A 19,615-nucleotide genomic window follows, 5' to 3' on the forward strand; every position below is an offset into this window, starting at 1 on the left:
AATGTTGATTACAGGAATTAAAGAGAGATTTGATTGATATTAACTACTCTAAAGATTGCTAAGAAGATCATGCTCTTCTAATTAGACTAATGGGGTATTTTTAGTGGGGATTTGGTGCATGAATTAGGGTTAACTAAGGGCTTAAATGACGATTAAGTCCCTTGTTGAGGAAACGCCGGTCTTTTTGGAAAAACTCCGGTCTCTAGGGAGACTCCGGTCTCTAGAAAAAGATGTGCATCCTTCCTTGAAGTTTGAAGAAGACGAAATGGGTCTGCCTGGGAATCCGGGCGTCTTTAGCACGGGACGGGCGGATTTGGTGGTCTCTGCTCGGGCGTCTTGGGAGTGAAGACGGGCGTCTTCTGGAGTTTTTGCCCGGGCGTCTTGGTGTGAAGACGCACGGATTGTAGGGTGAAGATGGGCGTCTTCTAGACAATCCGCACGGATTGCTGGGCAGTCTTGTTTCTTCTTCTTTTCTTCCTTTTTCTTCATAAAATCCTTGGGGATTTCCTCGGGGATGCAAGGATCTTTTCTCATCATTGCCCATCTACTATAGTATGTACAAAGGCCTTCTAATCTTGTCTCTCCTTGATGCTTGGTTATTGAATTAAATCAATTTAGCCTCATTTTGCCATGAAAATGCAAGGTTTGCACTCCTTTCCTACCAAGGGATCAAAACCTCAAAGAATATGCAAAACAAAGAACTAAAGACTATAAATGACCCAAATATGCACTAAAAAGCATGGGAACAAGGCTAATTCGGGGACTAAATATGCTCTAATTATGGTCACATCAAATATCCCCAAACCGAACCTTTGCTCTTCCCGAGTAAAGAGGTGACAAAGACTAGGACCATTATTTAAACTAACCTAATAACATAGCCGATGTGAGATAATTAGCGGGTCTCACTCCGCCTTTTCAACTCACAATAAGACAACCATGAGGTAGGATGCTTTCTTGCAAGGCAAGGTGGGTCTTGCCAAAATGGCGACACATCCAAACATTAAGCACACAAAATCAAATAATGGATGCATTTACAAAAGGATAGCCACTTTCCACATCTAAGTGGCGGAAACTATCTACAAGGGAAGTAATTCAAGGATACACACTCCTTCATAGATGCAATTTCTTCAAACTACTAAGCCTAGAAGGATACCAATAAATCACCTCCAAATTGTGTCAAGCTAGGGTACCTTTGCCCTCAATCGTTAAATGCTTTTGTCAAGAGTGGACTCCGTATGGTGTTAGAAACAATGGACGATCGCGGAATTCCCCCTCTTGCCTAGACAAGAAGAAGGGTCGTCCCCTCTCTACCATGCACAAAAATGGATACGATGGATAAAGGGATCAATAGAATTTGAGTTTCATTTGGGAGTTTGCTTTTGTTGTTGTTTTCCCCCCCAATTTCTTGTGGCATTTGACATTTGAGAACACTTTCTTGCCATTTCTTTTTGATTTTTGTCATTTCAATACTTGACAACTTTCAACTTTTCTTTGCATTTTTTTTGATCATTTTCAAAGTCACCCCATATGTAGTGAGGGTGGCTTATATTTGAAGCTTCAGGAGTTCTATTTTTGCTCCTCTTTTCATTTGATGCATTTTTTTGCAAACTTTCTTTCACTTTTCATTTCATTGAACTCAAATTGATTTCTTTTTGTGCCCATTTCCTTTGACGACAAAAATGTGGTAGAACATGGATGATGGATGGATGCATGGTTTTAAGGGTCACCTTGGAATAAACGGTAGCCAAGGAGTTATCACACCACAAGGTACTCTTGACTAGGCCTTAATCTATGGGTCAAAGGATACTAGCATGACACATCCTAGGGTGTTTTACAAGTATTCTAACAAGCAAAGTCTTTAAGAAGAAAAAGCATCTACTAGGGCCTATATACACTTGTCAAGCTTCCCAAGTAGACGGTTTCACAAAATTTTTCTAATATGCAACTACATGCCATGATCAACTAGCATATAAACATCCTAATGCAAATGATTCTACCAACTAATATGCCATATAAACTAAATGCAAGTCCTAAGTTCACATTGTTATACCGCATCAATCAAAATAAAGCCACATAGTCATTAACATAAAGAGGAAAAAGGACATTGGAAAGATCATACCATGCGGTCTTCAATATCCTCATGTCTCGGATGTGGCGTAGTCGATCAATGTGAACAAGAATGAACAAACACAATATATACATGGCTACACTACAAAGGAAATGAACTTGTTTTTGGTTTTTCAAATTTTTATGGTTTTTCAAATTTTATGATTTTTTTGGATTTTGTGAATAAAAGTTAAGTTAGAATTCCCCATCCCCACACTAATATGGGCATTGTCCTCAATGGCAAAAATGATAGGAAATCATGCAAGCATGATGCATGAATTCTACTCTAAATGCAAGCTACACTAATCTACACTACATGATGCATGGGTTTTTGTTTATGACGGAGAGCGTAATTTAGATTACCTCCCGTTGCGTATGCATGTACTTCCCCAAACCGAGTTAGACATTATTTCTAATGTCCTAAAGTTGGGGTAGTTCATGCACACAAGATGCAATGCATGAAACTAAATTTGTCATTTTGGATTTTCAAAAGTGGGAACAATGAAATAAGAACACCTCAATGGGGCTGAGGTGTTAGTCCTCTATGTTGCTAGGACTACTCCAACCATGATCAAGATAAAGTAAATAAAACAAAGAAAAAAGTAGACAAACCTCAAGAGGGTAGGAGCCTCCAAAGCTTGCTAGTCTTCCACCATATCATCATTATCATCATCTTCCTTAATAGAAGTGGACTCATCACCACTTACCTCTTCACTTTCTTGTTCACTTTCTTCATCATCCTATTCTTCTTCTTCACTAGCCTCTTCATCAATGCTATCATCAACAACCTCATCACCGACAACCTCATCGTCACCCGGAATCTCACCCCTAGATGCACTCGGAAAGAAGACTTCCCTATCCGCCCAACTAGGCAAAGGACATGAAGGATCAAGTAGTCCTTGCCTAGCTAAATGAAGAAGGGGTGGATATTGGGCTAAGTAAGCATCTTCCCGATCCTTAAAAGCTTGCTTGTGCATCTCTTGCATAAGTAGGGTCATATAATCTTTGTTTGCTTCAACACCTTCAGGTTTGAACTCTTGGTACTTGAAAGGATAGGGTGGTGTGACAATGGAAGAGGAGGGCATTTCAATTTCACCCCTTTGTTGTCGGATGATGTATTCGGCTTCTTTTGAGAGGGGAATGAGGTAGTTGGTCCGATGGACACTCAAACGACAAATCTTAGAAGGCAAAGTAAAAGATCTAGCCTCATTGGAGAGCCACCCATACTTGGTGTCAAGAGGGTTATGAGTGACCCACTTGTACTTGTTAATCATAGCATCCATGTCAATGAGATGACCCCCCTTTTTCGCTACATACTTGCTATCCTTGTTGAAATTCGGATCAAAGTACTTAGCCAAAAGAGTGACTAGACCTCCATTTACAATAACGGTGGTGCCTTGCTTCCCACAATCAACATTTAGCCATCTTTCCACCAAAATCCTTAGAGAATTGTAAGGCTTGGTGAATTCCCTTCCAATATTTAAGGCCGACTCAAGAAGAACACAATCGAGCTTGGTAAAGTGGTTGGTGTCATTTCTTGCAATGATGGTATTCCTGATGACCTTATGCCACACTCTAATGCCCGGATGGTGGACTAATAGAGCGCGACTAGCATGATAGTTCTCAAATTTCATTCCGGAAATCGCCTCCCAAAGAGGAGCGGGGTCATACTTTCCGGGATTCTTGAAATAACTAGGTGAATCACTAAGACCCAATGCTTTACCCAATTCATCAAAGGTGATGCACCTACTCACATTAGCTAGGCGGAACTCGATGTTTTCTCTAGTCTCTACCTTAGTAACTTTCAAAAAACTCAAGAATTCTAAGGTAAGGGAGGGGTATGTCAATTCTTTTATAGCAAATAATTTTCCCAACCCCATGGCTTCATAGAAGGTTTTAGTTTGCTCAAGGACACCCAACTTATTCAAGGCATCTTCACAAATAAACTTGCTGGATAGAAAGGATTTTCTAGCATACTTGGCAAATGTTTCCCTATGGGAGTTAGAAATGAAAATTACCTCCGGATAGTTCGAAAGTTGAGCAATTTCCGGAGTTGTTGATGTTGTTGCTTCCAAGGGAGGTTGTTGTTGTTGCACTTCCAAGTTTGAGCTAGCTACCACCATAGCCAATAAGGCTTTCTTTGCTTGAAGACTCTTTTGTCTTGTTGAGAGTGCCTTTGCCTTAGGTGCCTTTGTTACTCCTTTTGTCCTTGCCATTGATGATTTAACCAAGAAAAGAGTGAAAATCTTCAATTTCCAAGTATACCCAAATCAATTTTAAGGTGAAATGCTTTGCCTTTATAATTTCAAAAATCGACTCAAAGGTTGAAGATTTTGGTGCTTGGTTTGATTTTTGTTGAAAGAGGAGTGATTAATTGTTGTTAGAAGGAAGTTTTGATTTGATTTTGATGAATGTGGTTGAGGAAATCTTGTTTTGGTGATGGAGAGGATGAGGGTTTTGAGTTTTGGGGTTTATGGGTAGTGTTTTGAATGAAGGAATGAAGAAATGAATGGGGGATGGGGTATTTAAAATACCTGAAAAATTTGAAATAGCAGGGGGAGACGGGAGTCTTTCCTTCGGGACGCTCGGATTCTGCCTGTTTTGGTTTGAAAATTCTCGCCTAAAGACGGGCGTCTTTCAACAAAGACGCTCGGATTTGTCAATTGCGGGACGGCCGTCTTCTGCTGAAGACGGGCGGATTCCCTTCCAGTGAGTTTTCTTGTTTTTCCCAGCCAAAAAGACGGGCGTCTTTCTGAAGACGGGCGGATTCTCTTGCAGGTCGCTCGAATTTATCAACAGTCCCAAAATTTTAAATTATCAGCTCAGATGGACGGGCGGGTTGTGACAAAGACGCCCGGATTGCCTGAAGACGGGCAGATTCCCATGAAGACGCTCGGATTCTGCCCCTTTTACCCGGATTCAGTTCCATCCGTGTACTTGCATATCCCTTGTCATTTTTCATTCTTCAAATCCCGTGTTCTTCATTGTGGGGGCACTACTAAGGCATGAATAGCCTAGGCAATTGCTATCCCCACACTAAGCTAAAGCCTTACACATCAATTGAATCATTAGTCCCTCCCTCACTTCTCTCAAAAATGATAATTATCTTGATCAAAGCATAAAAATCCAAAAATGGCAAAAATGCAATGTAAGAATTAAAATGCGAGTTAGGGAGTTAGAAATATTTACAAATGGTGGTTTAGGGAGGACTCCACCAAACTCTAATCCTTAGTGACATGTCATGGGGGCATGTCCAAGGTGTTGTTGATGTTGCTCAACACCTTGAAGAAGTAATCAAAAGCTTGTTCATTATCATGATAAAGATCTTCAATAGACCCTTGCCCTTGTTATCGGTCTTGATCGATAGCATTGCCAATATAGGAATTGAAAATCCCTTCAAACTCATCGTCCCACAGACCACAAACTTCATCTACTTGATCACTAAAGATCTCTTGAGTTGACGGAGACAACTCTCCCATTTTCTTGTCTTGGCCAATGAGGCCATCCTCTTCATTGCTTGACTTTGGCGAGCTTTTCAAGCTCTCTTTGTTACAATTCAGTTGCTCTTTGAATGGAGCATCTTCAATTTTCTTCTTCCATTGGAATTCCGACTTCTTCCTATCATCCTTCCGGCTATAATGATCAACCATAAAACATGGTTCATGCAAACGGGGAGCTCTCATGGTCTTGTCAAGATTGAAAGTTATGCTCTCATCTCCCACTTTTAGAGTGAGCTCTCCATGCTTCACATCAATCACCGCACCCGCGGTGTGTAAGAAAGGTCTTCCTAGAATGATTGGAATGTTGGAGTCTTCTTCCATGTCAACAATGACAAAGTCCACCGAGATGAAAAATTTCCCGATTCTTACGGAAACATCTTCCCATATCCCTAATGGTGTCTTCGTCGATCTGTCGGCCATTTGGAGTGTGATATTGGTGCATTTAAGCTCTCCTATCCCCAACATTTTACTCACCGAGTACGGCATAACACTCACACTAGCGCCTAGATCACATAAGGCTTTGTTCATCGTCGTGTCGCCAATGGTACACGGTATTGAGAAGCTTCCCGGATCTTTGAGTTTTGGAGGTGAACTCCCTTGAAGTATTGCACTACTCACCTCAGTGAAGGCGATAGTCTCAAGCTTCCGGATCGACTTCTTCTTTGTGAGGATGTCTTTCATGTACTTTGCATAGGCCGGTACGTGATTGATTAATTTCGTGAAAGGAATTGAGACTTCCAAATTCTTCACAATTTCCTTAAATTTTCCAAGTTGGTCATCAAATTTGGGCTTGGCTTGACGACTCGGAAAAGGAAGTCTAATCAAAATGGGCTCCTTCTCCTTGACCTTGTCTTCATTTTTCTTTGAAATTTCTTCTTTCGATGGTTCTCCATCCTTGGAGTTTTGCACAATTTCTTCTTTGTCACTAGCTTCCACAAATTCATCCTCAACTTGCTTCTTCGGTGCTTCATACCTTGTACCACTCCTCAAGTGAATGGCACTAACCATTTCTTATCTTGGGGGATTACTTTGAGGTGGTAATTGCCCATTTTGTCTTTGTGAGCTTGAAGATGCTAGTTGAGTCAATTGGGTTTCCAACATTTTGGTGTGAGCTAGGATGTTGTTGATGGTGGTTTCCTTTGCTTGACTATCCTTTTGCATTTGAGTGAAAAACTCTTGTTGATTCTTTTGCATTTGGAGGACCGCTTTTTGAACATCAAAACCTTGGTCATTTTGTTGATTATATGGAGATTGATTTTGGTAACCTTGGTTTTGGTTATAAAAGGGTCTTTGATTGTGGTTTCTCATGGGAGGTGGGGTGTATGTTGGTTGAGGGTTTTGAACATTTTGGCTTTTATATGAGAGATTTAGGTGGAATTTGGTGTTTTCATTGTATTAGTTTGAATAAGGGGTACCACTCTTGTATGCTTGGAAAGCATTCACTTGTTCATTTGTTCCCCTACATTCACTTTGGTCATGTCCCAAAGTTCCATAATTCTCACATATCCCACTTGGGATTGATGAAGATGCCGTCATGGCATTAACATGATGCTTTGGTGATTTTGAGGCTTCTTCATGTCTAGCCATAGCTTTTTCAAACTTCAAATTGATGGTATCAATGTGAGCACTAAGTTGAGCACCCAATTGAGTAATGGAGTCTACTTCATGCTTTCCTCCTCTAGTAGCCTTGCGAGGTCTACTATATTGTGAGTTATGGACCGCCATTTCCTCAATTTTGTTCCAAGTTTGATTGTCATCAACTTCGGTGAACATTCCATTTGATCCCATGTTGAGAATGTTCCTTGAATCTTCATAAAGACCGTTCCAAAATTGTTGTACCAAGAACCACTCGCTAAGTCCATGGTGAGGACATGAGCGACAAATTCCCTTAAATCGCTGCCAAGCTTCATACAAAGATTCTTCATCCCTTTGCTTAAAGCCCGTGATTTGAGCTCTTAGCATGTTAGTCTTTTCCGGTGGATAGAACTTTTTGTAGAAAGCTAGAGCCAATTTTTTCCAAGAATCAATTCCGTGAGTAGCCTTATCAAGGCCTTTCAACCATTGTTTTGCGGTGCCAATTAGAGAAAAAGGAAATAAGTCCCATCGAATTTGGTCTTGAGTTACACCGGTTTGAGAAATCGCATCACAATAGTCACAAAAAGTCTCCATATGAGAATGAGGGTCTTCACTAGGCATCCCCCCCAAATTGGCTTCTTTCGACTAATTGGATAAATGCGGATTTGGCAATAAAATTTCCGGTTAGATGTTGTGGTGTGGGAGTACCATTGGGTAGGTTCTCCTCGGTGGGTACGGAATGTGATGAAAACTTAGGCATTGTGGGTTGATTTTGTGTTGGATTTTGTGTTGGGTTCTCCTCACCTTCTCTTGCAAAAGGGTTGATGAACTCAATAGTATTTGGTTGAATATCTACAACCTCACCAATACCTCTCAAATTTCTCCTAGCAAGTCTTCTATTGGTTGTCAAAGTTCTTTCAATTTCGCGATCAAAGGGTAACAAGTCACCTTGTGACCTTCTAGACATGCAAAATATCAAACAATTCGAAAACAATTAGAACAAACCTTGAGGAGTTTTACTTCCCCAAGGCAAAGAAAGACACAACTAATAACAATATAAGAAAATCTAAATCAAGTTAACACCGTCCCCGGCAACGGCGCCATTTTTGGTCGGAGTATATCTTTCGGTTACTTGTCGTTAGGAGCACCTAGACCAAAACACAATTTATAACTTCACAAACAACTCTACAATTAGTAAAGAGGCAAGTAAAGGTCGGATCCCAAGGGACGGGAATTGAGATGAGATTTCTATTGCAACTAGTGGTGTCTTAAGGGGTGTCACAATTGGGGTTTGATGTAGAAGATCACTAAACTAAATAGCAATGAAAGTAAACAAGCAAGATGAATTAAAAGGGATGTAAAACAATTGATAAAAAGGCACTAGGGTGTCATGGGGTCATAGGGGATTCATGGGAATTGATCATACAAACATGTTCTCAAATTATAAGCAAGCAATTATTGTTGTGATGGATCGAGTTGGTTTATATCGTACAATCCTAGGAAAGTTTGGGTCCCGGAGCCGAATCGATTTGATTGTACAACACCTACAAGTTGACTTAATCTTCCCTACTCAACAATATGCATTGTCTAAAGAGACTCGAGTTGGTTTATGTCTTACAAGTCTCATTGAAAAGATAGGTGATGGGTAAAAAATGCAAGGATTCATAGGCTCACATTTCATCAAACATAACATGTGCATAAGTTGAGATCACAACAAGCAAGCAAATAAACTATGAAAGCATATTAATTTAAGCATGAATCATTCCCCATGTTGGTTTCCCCTAATTACCCATTAACCCTAGCTAAGGAAACTACTCACTCATTATCATGTTGAACATGCTAGCAAGGTTGTCAATCATACCAACAAAGTGAAACATGATGAATAAATGAAAGTGATTAACAATAATTAAAGAGGGATTAAGAGAATTATACCTACTAATGATTCTAATAATAAAGCAAAGAATAAAAGAAGTACTTGAATGCTTGATTGAGAGGTTGTCAATCTCCCAATAATAACCCAAATAATCTTCAATTACCCAAAATAAAGGATGAACAAGAGTGAGATTAAGGAAATAAAACTTGTATTAAAACTTGATTAAATGTTGATTACAGGAATTAAAGAGAGATTTGATTGATATTAACTACTCTAAAGATTGCTAAGAAGAACATGCTCTTCTAATTAGACTAATGGGGTATTTTTAGTGGAGATTAGGTGCATGAATTAGGGTTAACTAAGGGCTTAAATGACGATTAAGTCCCTTGTTGAGGAAACGCCGGTCTTTTTGGAAAGACTCCGGTCTCTAGGGAGACTCCGGTCTCTAGAAAAAGATGTGCATCCTTCCTTGAAGCTTGAAGAAGACGAAATGGGTCTGCCTGGGAATCCGGGCGTCTTTAGTACGGGACGGGCGGATTTGGTGGTCTCTGCCCGGGCGTTTTGGGAGTGAAGACGGGTGTCTTCTTGAATTTTTGCCCGGGCGTCTTGGTGTGAAGACGCACGGATTGTAGGGTAAAGACGGGCGTCTTCTAGACAATCCGCACGGATTGCTGGGCAGTCTTGTTTCTTCTTCTTTTCTTCCTTTTTCTTCATAAAATCCTTGGGGATTTCCTCGGGGATGCAAGGATCTTTTCTCATCATTGCCCATCTACTATAGTATGTACAAAGGCCTTCTAATCTTGTCTCTCCTTGATGCTTGGTCATTGAATTAAATCAATTTAGCCTCATTTTGCCATGAAAATGCAAGGTTTGCACTCCTTTCCTACCAAGGGATCAAAACCTCAAAGAATATGCAAAACAAAGAACTAAAGACAATAAATGACCCAAATATGCACTAAAAAGCATGGGAACAAGGCTAATTCGGGGACTAATTATGCTCTAATTATGGTCACATCAAGTACCCCCTTTTGTCTTTCCTATCCATAATCTAAAACATGCCCTTCATGTAGGCAATTTTGAAGTATGGCACCTCCGTACTCATAGGTCTAACAATTGCCCTTCATGTAGGTGACCGTACATCAGTTGCTCTTTGTCGTTTTTGTTGTTGGCTGTACTTCACACACTTTTGTACATTTTGGAACCTTCATTTTGCATTTTATACACTTTGTTTCGGGCTCGAGCCCCCAGTTTGGTGTACATATACCCTTTTGGTTGTATATATGATGGCCTAAGTGCCTTTGTTGTTAGGTTTCTTTGTTTGTACTTGCAGATTAGTTTTGAACAGGTTTGGTAGATGACGGTTTACGCCGTCATGCTGCCGAAATGTACACAGAGATTGCACATAAAACACATATTTGTACACATGGCCTAAATTAGCGCAAGACAAAGACTCGAAAATGCAAAAAAATTACTGAAAATGACCGGACGGTGGGGGAGGGTTACCCCTTAAAAAAGAAAAAAATAGAAACATATAAGTTTGAAATGTGAAATGGAATGGGAGTGAAATAATTCCCCGAAAATAGAAAATTAAAATAAAATGTGAGTTTGAAAATGAATATCTAAATTGGTGAAATGATTCCCCGAAAAAGAAAATTAAAAATAAATGTATAAGTGTGCTGAAATGACGAAAAATGCCGATATTGCCTCGAAATGCGTGCCCGTGGAATTTAGGAAACGCGCAACATGGTAATTTGACGGATTTACCAAAATAATAACCCGTATGAATAGGAAATTATTCTTGGAGGAATTAGGAAAGATCCAACGCGGAAAATCACAGAAAGAAGGCTTAGGAAGAGGCGCAGCAGGAGCTGCGTCCCTTTGAAGAGGCGCAAAGCCCAGTCTTCGCGCCTGTTCTGATGTGTCTGTCCCGGATTTTAGGAAACAGCTTTTAGTATAAATATAGACGTCGAGGGAGGTTTTATTCACATAATTCTTCCGTCTTTATCTCGTCTTATTACATAGAAGCTCTCTAATTAAGCATACATCATGAATACTCTTGAAATCCGTCTAAAAGAGTGGACAAATGAGTTCTCTAATGTGGAGAAACACGATATGGGCGCCTATAATTTTGGATCGATCTTGAGTTTGAAGTTGGTCAAGGTAGTCAAACCGTTCCTAGATGCTTGTCTTGATTATTGGGACCCGAATTATCACGTATTTGCCTTTCCTGGAGGCGATATTTGCCCATTTCCCAAAGAAATTGCTGCGATCGGTGGTTGGGACCCGGAGCATTTGTCTGCTATGCCCTTTACTTCTCAAGGGTATAAGAATAAGTTCAGAGATTTGCTTGGGTTGACAAGAGCTGAGGTTGACCGTCTTGTGACCTCAAAAGGATTGCGAATGTTGGACTTCATCGATCGATTCATAAGCAGGGCAGATCATACCATTTCCTATGTTGCAAGGCGAAGGGCATTCGGATTTTGCCTACTGCATGTATATTTCCTTCAAGGGCATGTTGATGAGGATTTGAGAGGTGACCCTCGTTACTTGAGCTTAATCGAGCAAATGGAGCTGCGCAGGAGCCCAGCTTGCCTGTGTTTAGGAGAGATCCTGTTGGGGTTAGATAACAGGAAAGCCAACCGCGACATTCCTTATTTGGGAAGTCCCATCATATTGCAGGTAACAGAACGAAGCTTTTTTATTTCCTTTTTTTTGTTTTTTTGCGATTTTTGTTGTTGTTTTTTTTTTCTTCTTTTTTTTCTCCTTTTTCTTTTTCTTTTTTTTATACCTGTGTTTTGGAAGGTCTGGCTTATGGAGCGTCTTCGATTGATCGAGCCCCCAGTTAATGTTCCTGCTTATCATGCTCAATCAATTGCAATGAGGACTAGACTTTACATGGTGGACTTCACTCGAGTCTGCAACTATTGGGAGAACTAACTGAAGAGTGATGATGGTCCACTGATTAAATGGATCGTACCATGGTGGCATCTCAAATCTGTCACTGGAGCGTCGTCCTTGGATCCTACCCGATCGGTGCGCATTCCTGGCTTGGAGTTTATGATATGCATCTTCCCGGAGAGGTTGATGATGTTAGAAATATCGGTATATTTCATCAAGAAAATTCGGATTATAACGAAATTATGAAATATGAAATTACGAGTCATAAACGAAATGCATAAACAAAAGAATAGAGATTAGAATTAACCTCCGGTCCTAGCAATTTGGCCTAAGAACAAATATCGAGATCGATATTCTCCTAATCGTTGCTCCCAAAATGCTCAGAGAAAAGCCTTTTTCTTGCTAGAAAGAGAACCCTAATTCCTAATAATTTTTAGGGTTTTGGGATGAGAGTATCGAGTAAAAATCAAGAGAGAAAATGATCCTACCATCTCTCCTATTTAACCGTCCAAAAGGAGAAAAGAAGGGAAGATCTTTTTCTTATTTTTCTCCCCTTTAAACGTGTAACAACCAAACAAATAAGGAGAAAATGTTCTTATTTTAGGTTGTTATCATATTGTATAAAATGTGTATCATTATCAATTGTCATTTATGTCGTCACGTATTAATAAATCCACACACAACAGTTTGTAGTCGATTTATTAATACCGGTCTGTCATCATTTATTATGACAATTTCGTATAATATATACATTAACTATAAATATCGCATATTTATAATTTGCTAATTAAATATAACCGTTTATGTTTAATTACGAATTAACATCTTAATTCGTTTAAGCTAACATTATATACATTAATTAAATATAACAGTTTATATTCAATTTACGAATTAACAATTAATTCGTCTCAGCTGATATTATTTAATTGTATTAAATAATCGACTCATCATCACATTGACTAACCTTTTAGTCATATAAGGCATCAATGTGTTTATATTTTCATATAATCACATCTCTCAAACACATCCTTTAGGTGTGACTTTTAGGGACCAGTTGATCACCGCCATCAGTATGATAATAACGTCAAACTTCTAGCAAGCCAACCGTTATTAGTAAACGTTAATCAACTGATAAACTACTAAGTATACCCTGTGAACCTATAAGAGATTTGTACACGTTATCACACTAACTGTGGAGGACACTAGCTCTAACAATCTCCCACTTGTCCTCACAAGTGTTTGTGCGATAACCGATTCTCATATCCTTAATTTCTCCCACTCAATGTAAAACAATTTGCAAAATCTGTATTCACAAAGGTCGTATTTTACAAGTGATCAATATCAAGAGTGGTTTTCCCGACTAGAGAGTAACTTAACTGATAAACGAATCATCATTCGAGCATGGCCATGCATTTCAGTTACAACTCCTCGAGTGGCCCTGAGAAATGACTAAACCTGATAAAGGATGGATATTTTCTTCAACTCGAATCCTGCAGATACAAGCACAATATGAAATGACCCACTAAAAATCTGCTTAGCCTCCTGTTACGATCGACCATGAGAAAGAAACCAAAGTCACCCAAAAACTGCCTTAATCTCAAGAGACAGTCGATAGTCAAAAGAATCGACTCTAGGAACACAATGGACGTCCAATCCACGACCTGGCACCGAATGTTTTTAAACATTTAGGACTCCATTTCATTGTCACAATGTCCTACGAGGTATCGTTATAACTCGCATCTGTGATTGATCAGCCAACCGTTTGACTTATGGCTCGTTGAACCCACCATCAATCAACTTCACAATATAATAGCCAGAGTTATCAGCTCATGTAGGCGATTACGGACCAAAATAAATATAATGTAATTCAGTTCACTTTGTGGCGTTCAATGTTGTCGTATAATCCACATGAAAAACAAAATATGAAATAATACGATGAAGTTATAAATAGCATATGAAAAAGAAAATGTATCGAATCCATAAGCAACTACTACAACTCAGGAACACGTTTAATTCCTATGGAAATAACGTGCCCTTCATGCTTATCATATTTCAATGGTTTAGTGAGAGGATCCGCGATGTTGTCATCTGAAGCAATCTTGTCAATCACTATCTCCTCTTGCTCCACGTAATCACGGATCAGGTGAGCCTTCCGATGTACATGTCTAGACTTATAGCTAGACTTAGGCTCCTTGGCCTGGAAGATGGCACTTCTATTGTCACAATAGATGGTGATTGGGTCATTCGAACTAAGAACTATGGTTAGTCCTTGTAAGAATTGACGCATCCATATAGCTTCCTTTGTTGCTTCTAAAGCGGCATAGTACTCGGATTCAGTGGTAGAATCTGCTACAACTTCCTGTTTGGAACTTTTCCAGCTGACCGCAGCACCATTAAGAGTAAAGACGAATCCAGACTGAGATTTCGAATCATCTCGATCCGTTTGGAAGCTAGCATCTGCGTAACCGATTGCACATAGCTTAGTATCTCCTCCATAAGTCAATGCCCAATCCTTAGTTCTCCGTAGGTACTTAAGGATGTTTTTAACAGCCATCCAGTGTGTTTCACCTGGATTGCTTTGGTACCGACTCGTCATACTCAATGCATATGCCACGTCTGGACGTGTGCATATCATCGCATACATGATTGATCCTATGGCTGATGCATAAGGAACGCGACTCATGCGTTCGACCCCTTCCGATGTCTTGGGTGACTGAGACTTGCTCAAATGCATCCCAGAAGTCATTGGAAGGTTCCCCTTCTTGGAGTTGGTCATGCTGAACCTTTCAAGAATCTTATCTAAATAAGACTCCTGACTCAGTGATAACATCCGTCGTGATCTATCTCGATAGATACGGATTCCCAATATGCGTTGTGCCTCACCCAGATATTTCATCTGGAAATGGTTCTTCAACCATCCTTTTACCGAAGATAAGAGAGGAATGTCATTCCCAATCAAGAGTATGTCATCGACATACAATATCAAGAAAACAATCTTGCTCCCACTCGACTTGACATATAAGCATGGTTCCTCGACCGATCGAGTGAAACCATACTCTTTTATCACCTGGTCGAAACGATGATTCCAACTCCGAGAAGCTTGCTTAAGTCCATAAATGGAACGTTTAAGCTTGCACACTTTCTTAGGATTTTCAGGATCTATGAAACCTTCAGGTTGTACCATGTAAAATTCCTCCTCCAAATAACCGTTTAAGAAGGCGGTTTTCACATCCATCTACCAAATTTCATAGTCATGAAAAGCGGCAATCGCTAAGATTATCCGAATAGAACGCAGCATAACTACGGGTGCAAAGATTTCATCATAATGCAATCCGTGCACTTGAGTGAAACCGTTTGTCACTAGTCGTGCCTTATAGGTATCTGGTTGCCCTTCTACAGAATGCTTTATTTTGTAAAGCCATTTGCACTGAAGAGGTCATACCTTGTAAGGTAAATCAACTAGATCCCATACGTTATTCTCATGCATGGAGTCCATCTCGGATTGCATGGCTTCAAGCCATAGCTTAGAGTCGGAACAGGTCATGGCAACTTTATAGGTAGCGGGTTCATTACTCTCTAGGAACAAAACGTCATTTTCCTCGACCATACCAATGTATTTGTCTGGAGGATTAGAGACTCTACCCGACCTCCTAGGTTCCTGATGAATATTAACCGTATCATAAGTTGAAGGAACATCTTCCTGCATCTGTTCCTCGGTTGTTGGTTCTTGAATCTCCGACAGCTCGAAGGTTCTATTACTTGACTTGTTCTTGAGAAACTCTTTCTCTAAGAACTTTGCACTAGCCGCAACAAAAACTTGATGTTCGGTAGGCGAATAGAAGTAATGACCAAACATTCCTTTTGGATAAGCAATAAAGTATGTCTTGACCGATCACAGGCCGAGCTTATCCTCGTGTCTCCACTTGACATAAGCCTCGCAGCCCTTAACCCGAATAAAGGACAAGTTAGGGACCGTTCCCTTCCATATCTCATACGGAGTCTTGTCGACAGCTTTAGACGGACTTCGGTTAAGTATAAGAGCAGCTGACAAAAGAGAAAAACCCCATAATGAATCAGGTACTACCGTGTGACTCATCATGGATCGAACCATATCAATTAGTGTTCGATTTCTCCGTTCGGACACACCATTTAATTGAGGTGTTCCAGGTGGAGTTAACTGTAAAACTATTCCACAGTCTTTAAGGTGTTGATCAAACTCATTTGAAAGATATTCGCCACCACGATCTGAACGGAGTGCTTTAACCTTTCTTCCCAGTTGGTTCTCAACCTTATTCTGGTATTCCTTGAATTTTTCAAAAGACTCACTTTTATGCTTCATTAAGTAGATATATCCGTATCTACTCAAATCATCCGTGAAAGTGATAAAATATCTATAGCCGTCTTTTGCTGTAACACCCGCGAATTTTCCATTTTGGCAATTATAATTTAATTAACCGTTCTATTGTCTTATTTATATTTTAAATTATTTAATTTAATTAATTTCATTATTAAATATTATTTTTATAAATATTATATTTTTAAAGCTTAAGTTATAAAAAAATAAATATTTTAGTCGGATAATAATGATAATAATAATAATAATATTTCCCGTCTTGAGTTGTAGTGGGCTTGAGACGTAACTTCTAGTGTTTATCGACTCAATTTTGCTTGTTGGGCTTAGTATGGCCAATGGACTCACCTACTACTCCTTCCTCCTCATAAAAATAATGAGGGAAACCCTAACTACATCTTCCTCCTCAATTTCTCAGCACTCACCTTCAACAACCTCCACCATTTTTACACTTTCCTCTTACAAATCTTCAAAACACCATAACTTGCTCAATTCTTGTCCGAATCAAGTGATTTTTGCGTCTATCTCTTCCTCTCATCGCCCTCCATCTTTCTAGGTAAGAAAGAATCCGACTTTCCTTCTTATTTAGGGCTGTCGACCCATATCACCACGGTACCCCTTTTTTTAGTTTCGATTCTTAGTCTTATTTTGTGTTTTCTTATGTTTAGGAGAAAGATTAGTTGACCCGGAAGTGGATTCTTGCATGTGTGACGATTACATTAGAGATTGAGAGCTGAAAAGGTAACGGTGATGGGTTACTCGACTTTTATGTTAAAATTGTGTGAATTATGTAGTAAAAGACTCATATGAATGTTAAAGTTGGTATCTTTCCTGACTTATAGTGATTTGGTGTTGAGTAGAATACTTGTATGATGTTTTTCAAATGTTAATGAGTAATTTTCATGCTTGGTTATAAGATGGTGAAACATGAGGTTTGTCTTAAAGGAATTCCCTCATAATTGCATGATTAGACCTCACTTTAATGATTAATAATCAACCCCATATGTTAATTACATCTTGAATGTAGTAATTTTCCATGTGTTCATCATATTATAGGAGTATAAGATGATTGAAATTAAGATGGTTGAAATTGGGAGACTTTAGATGGTTGTTTAATGGAATTTGCGTGTACAGTGATCCCCTGCCGGTGGGCCGGCAGCCGGCCTACCCAACCAGCAGCGAGTATATGCGTTTTTGATGTCTTTTATTAAAGGGTGTACTCCCTGCCGGTGGGCCGGCAGCCGGTCAACCGGCAGAGAATACATAATGTACAAAGTTGAGCTTGTTTGACTAAAGGGTGTATTCCTGCGGTGGGCGGCGGCCGTCGACCGGCGAGAATACAAATTGAGCATATGTTGACCTTGTTTACCTTGACTGTATTCCTGCCGGTGGGCGGCAGCAGGTGGACCGGCGAGAGAATACACTTTCAGCTATTTTGGCTTTGTTTTACCTTGGCTTGTATTCCCTGCCGGTGGGCCGGCAGCCGGTGGGCCGGCAGCCGGTGGACCGGCAGAGAATACACTTTTATCTATTTTGACCTTGTTTCACCTTAGCATGTATCCTCTGCCGGTGGGCCGGCAGCCGGTGCCCACACCGGCAGAGAGCACCTGAAATTTGTTATACTCTTATACTTATATATGCTTCACATGAATTGTTTACGTTATGTTTGTGCAATCATTGTTACTCGTATTTGTGACCCGAGTGTGACGGTTTACATTGTGGGACGACTTGACATTCCTTATTTTGCCCTCGGACCTTGGGTCACGGTTAGGTGCCATTGTTTCCGAGTTGGGTTATCCTTCCGCCTCTTCGGACCTTGGGGTACGGTTAGGTACCATGGTTCCGATTTGGGGTTACTCGACCTTGGGGCACGGTTAGGTGTCATGGATCGAGTCGTGGATGCGGATAGGTCACCGCATGTCGAATCGGGTGTCGCCCATCCCGAGAGTCTGGCCAGATTTAGACTAGGACCGTATTATGATCGTCGTCCTACCAGGAGGTTGGAGTCTAGGGGTTTGTCTTGTGGGTCTATACTACGTAAACGTCTTGCTTGTTATGGTCATTGGCGTGTTCTTATATACGAGAGTTCACGTCTTCTATGATTGTTTGTGAGAGTCTTGGTCCTATCGGATACTAGTGGTGAGATGCAAGCCCCTAGTTGCTATATGATCGCCGGAATCGATGTTCCCATCCGTTCTTATGGTGTGATGTAAGCCATAAGTATGAATGCGACATTGGTAGCCACGTCCCGTGGAATGTTTGTTAAGATACTTTCAAAGTAATGGCTATGGTTTTCATCCATGTATTTCCTATTTAACTGATCCATTATTTATATTCTTCATATGATTCAATGCCTATCTCATTATGAATGCAATATACTTATCTCACTATGGTTATCGTTTATATCCCCTTGTTCATTATTATTCAAGTATGATGCATGATTAACATGTTTAATTAAGTTCTTGTTTACTTGCATTTTGACATATTGTGGCTGGGAGAACCCTGAGTTATTCCCTACTGACTGTGGCGTTCATGTTTACATGAATGACAGGTTTGTGATGCAGATTATGGGGAAGACGTGTGAGCTAGCGAGAACGTTGACCCTTGGACCTTAGTTATAGTTTGCTTAGACTCACCTATCGTTAGACTTGTGTTTATTCGTGGGATATCTTTTCCCCAACGCACTTGTTTTTAATTGTAAAACTTAATTATCTTTCTTTTCATTTCTGTCTGATCACTTATGGTGGATTTCGCACTTTAAACTCTTAAAGGTTTTAAAAATCCCGTATTTTCCGCTTAGATTTAATAGTTCTTTTGATGCCTCATCGAGGGGTGTCACACTTGCGGTGATTGACATAGGTCCACATACATCAGTATGTATGAGTCCTAATAGGTCATTAGTGTGCATTCCAACACCTTTGAAGGAAATTCGAGTCATTTTGCCGATAAGACATGATTCACACGTGCCAAATGATGAGAAATCAAATGTGGAGATAGTCCCATTCTCAATGAGTTTCTTTACACGTTTTTCATTTATGTGTCCCATTCGACAATGCCATAAATAAGTTTGATCTCTGTCACCAACCATTAATTTCTTATTATTCACATGTAATATATCTGTGGTTTGATCTAAGATATAAATTCCATTCATGGAAACTGCTTTCCCATAAACCATTTCATTAAAAGAGAAAATACAGCTATTGTCCTTTATTGAAAATGAAAAACCCCATACTGTGTCCAGTACGGGTAGCCAAGCATATAGTAGAGGAGATGAGAGTTCGAGTTCGTGGCAGGGACAAGCTGCATCTGAAC

General features: G+C 39.9%; 1 non-coding gene across 1 annotated transcript; it reads left to right on the plus strand.

Annotated features, from left to right (window-relative positions):
• Window positions 1-7,461: 7,461 nt before the first annotated feature.
• LOC141619209 (small nucleolar RNA R71) lies at window positions 7,462-7,568 on the plus strand. The gene has a single exon (XR_012531628.1). It is a non-coding gene; the product is annotated as a small nucleolar RNA R71 (small nucleolar RNA).
• The last annotated feature ends 12,047 nt before the right edge of the window (window positions 7,569-19,615 follow it).

The sequence above is a fragment of the Silene latifolia genome, chromosome 1, assembly GCF_048544455.1.
Source record: "Silene latifolia isolate original U9 population chromosome 1, ASM4854445v1, whole genome shotgun sequence".
Lineage (NCBI taxonomy): Eukaryota > Viridiplantae > Streptophyta > Magnoliopsida > Caryophyllales > Caryophyllaceae > Silene > Silene latifolia.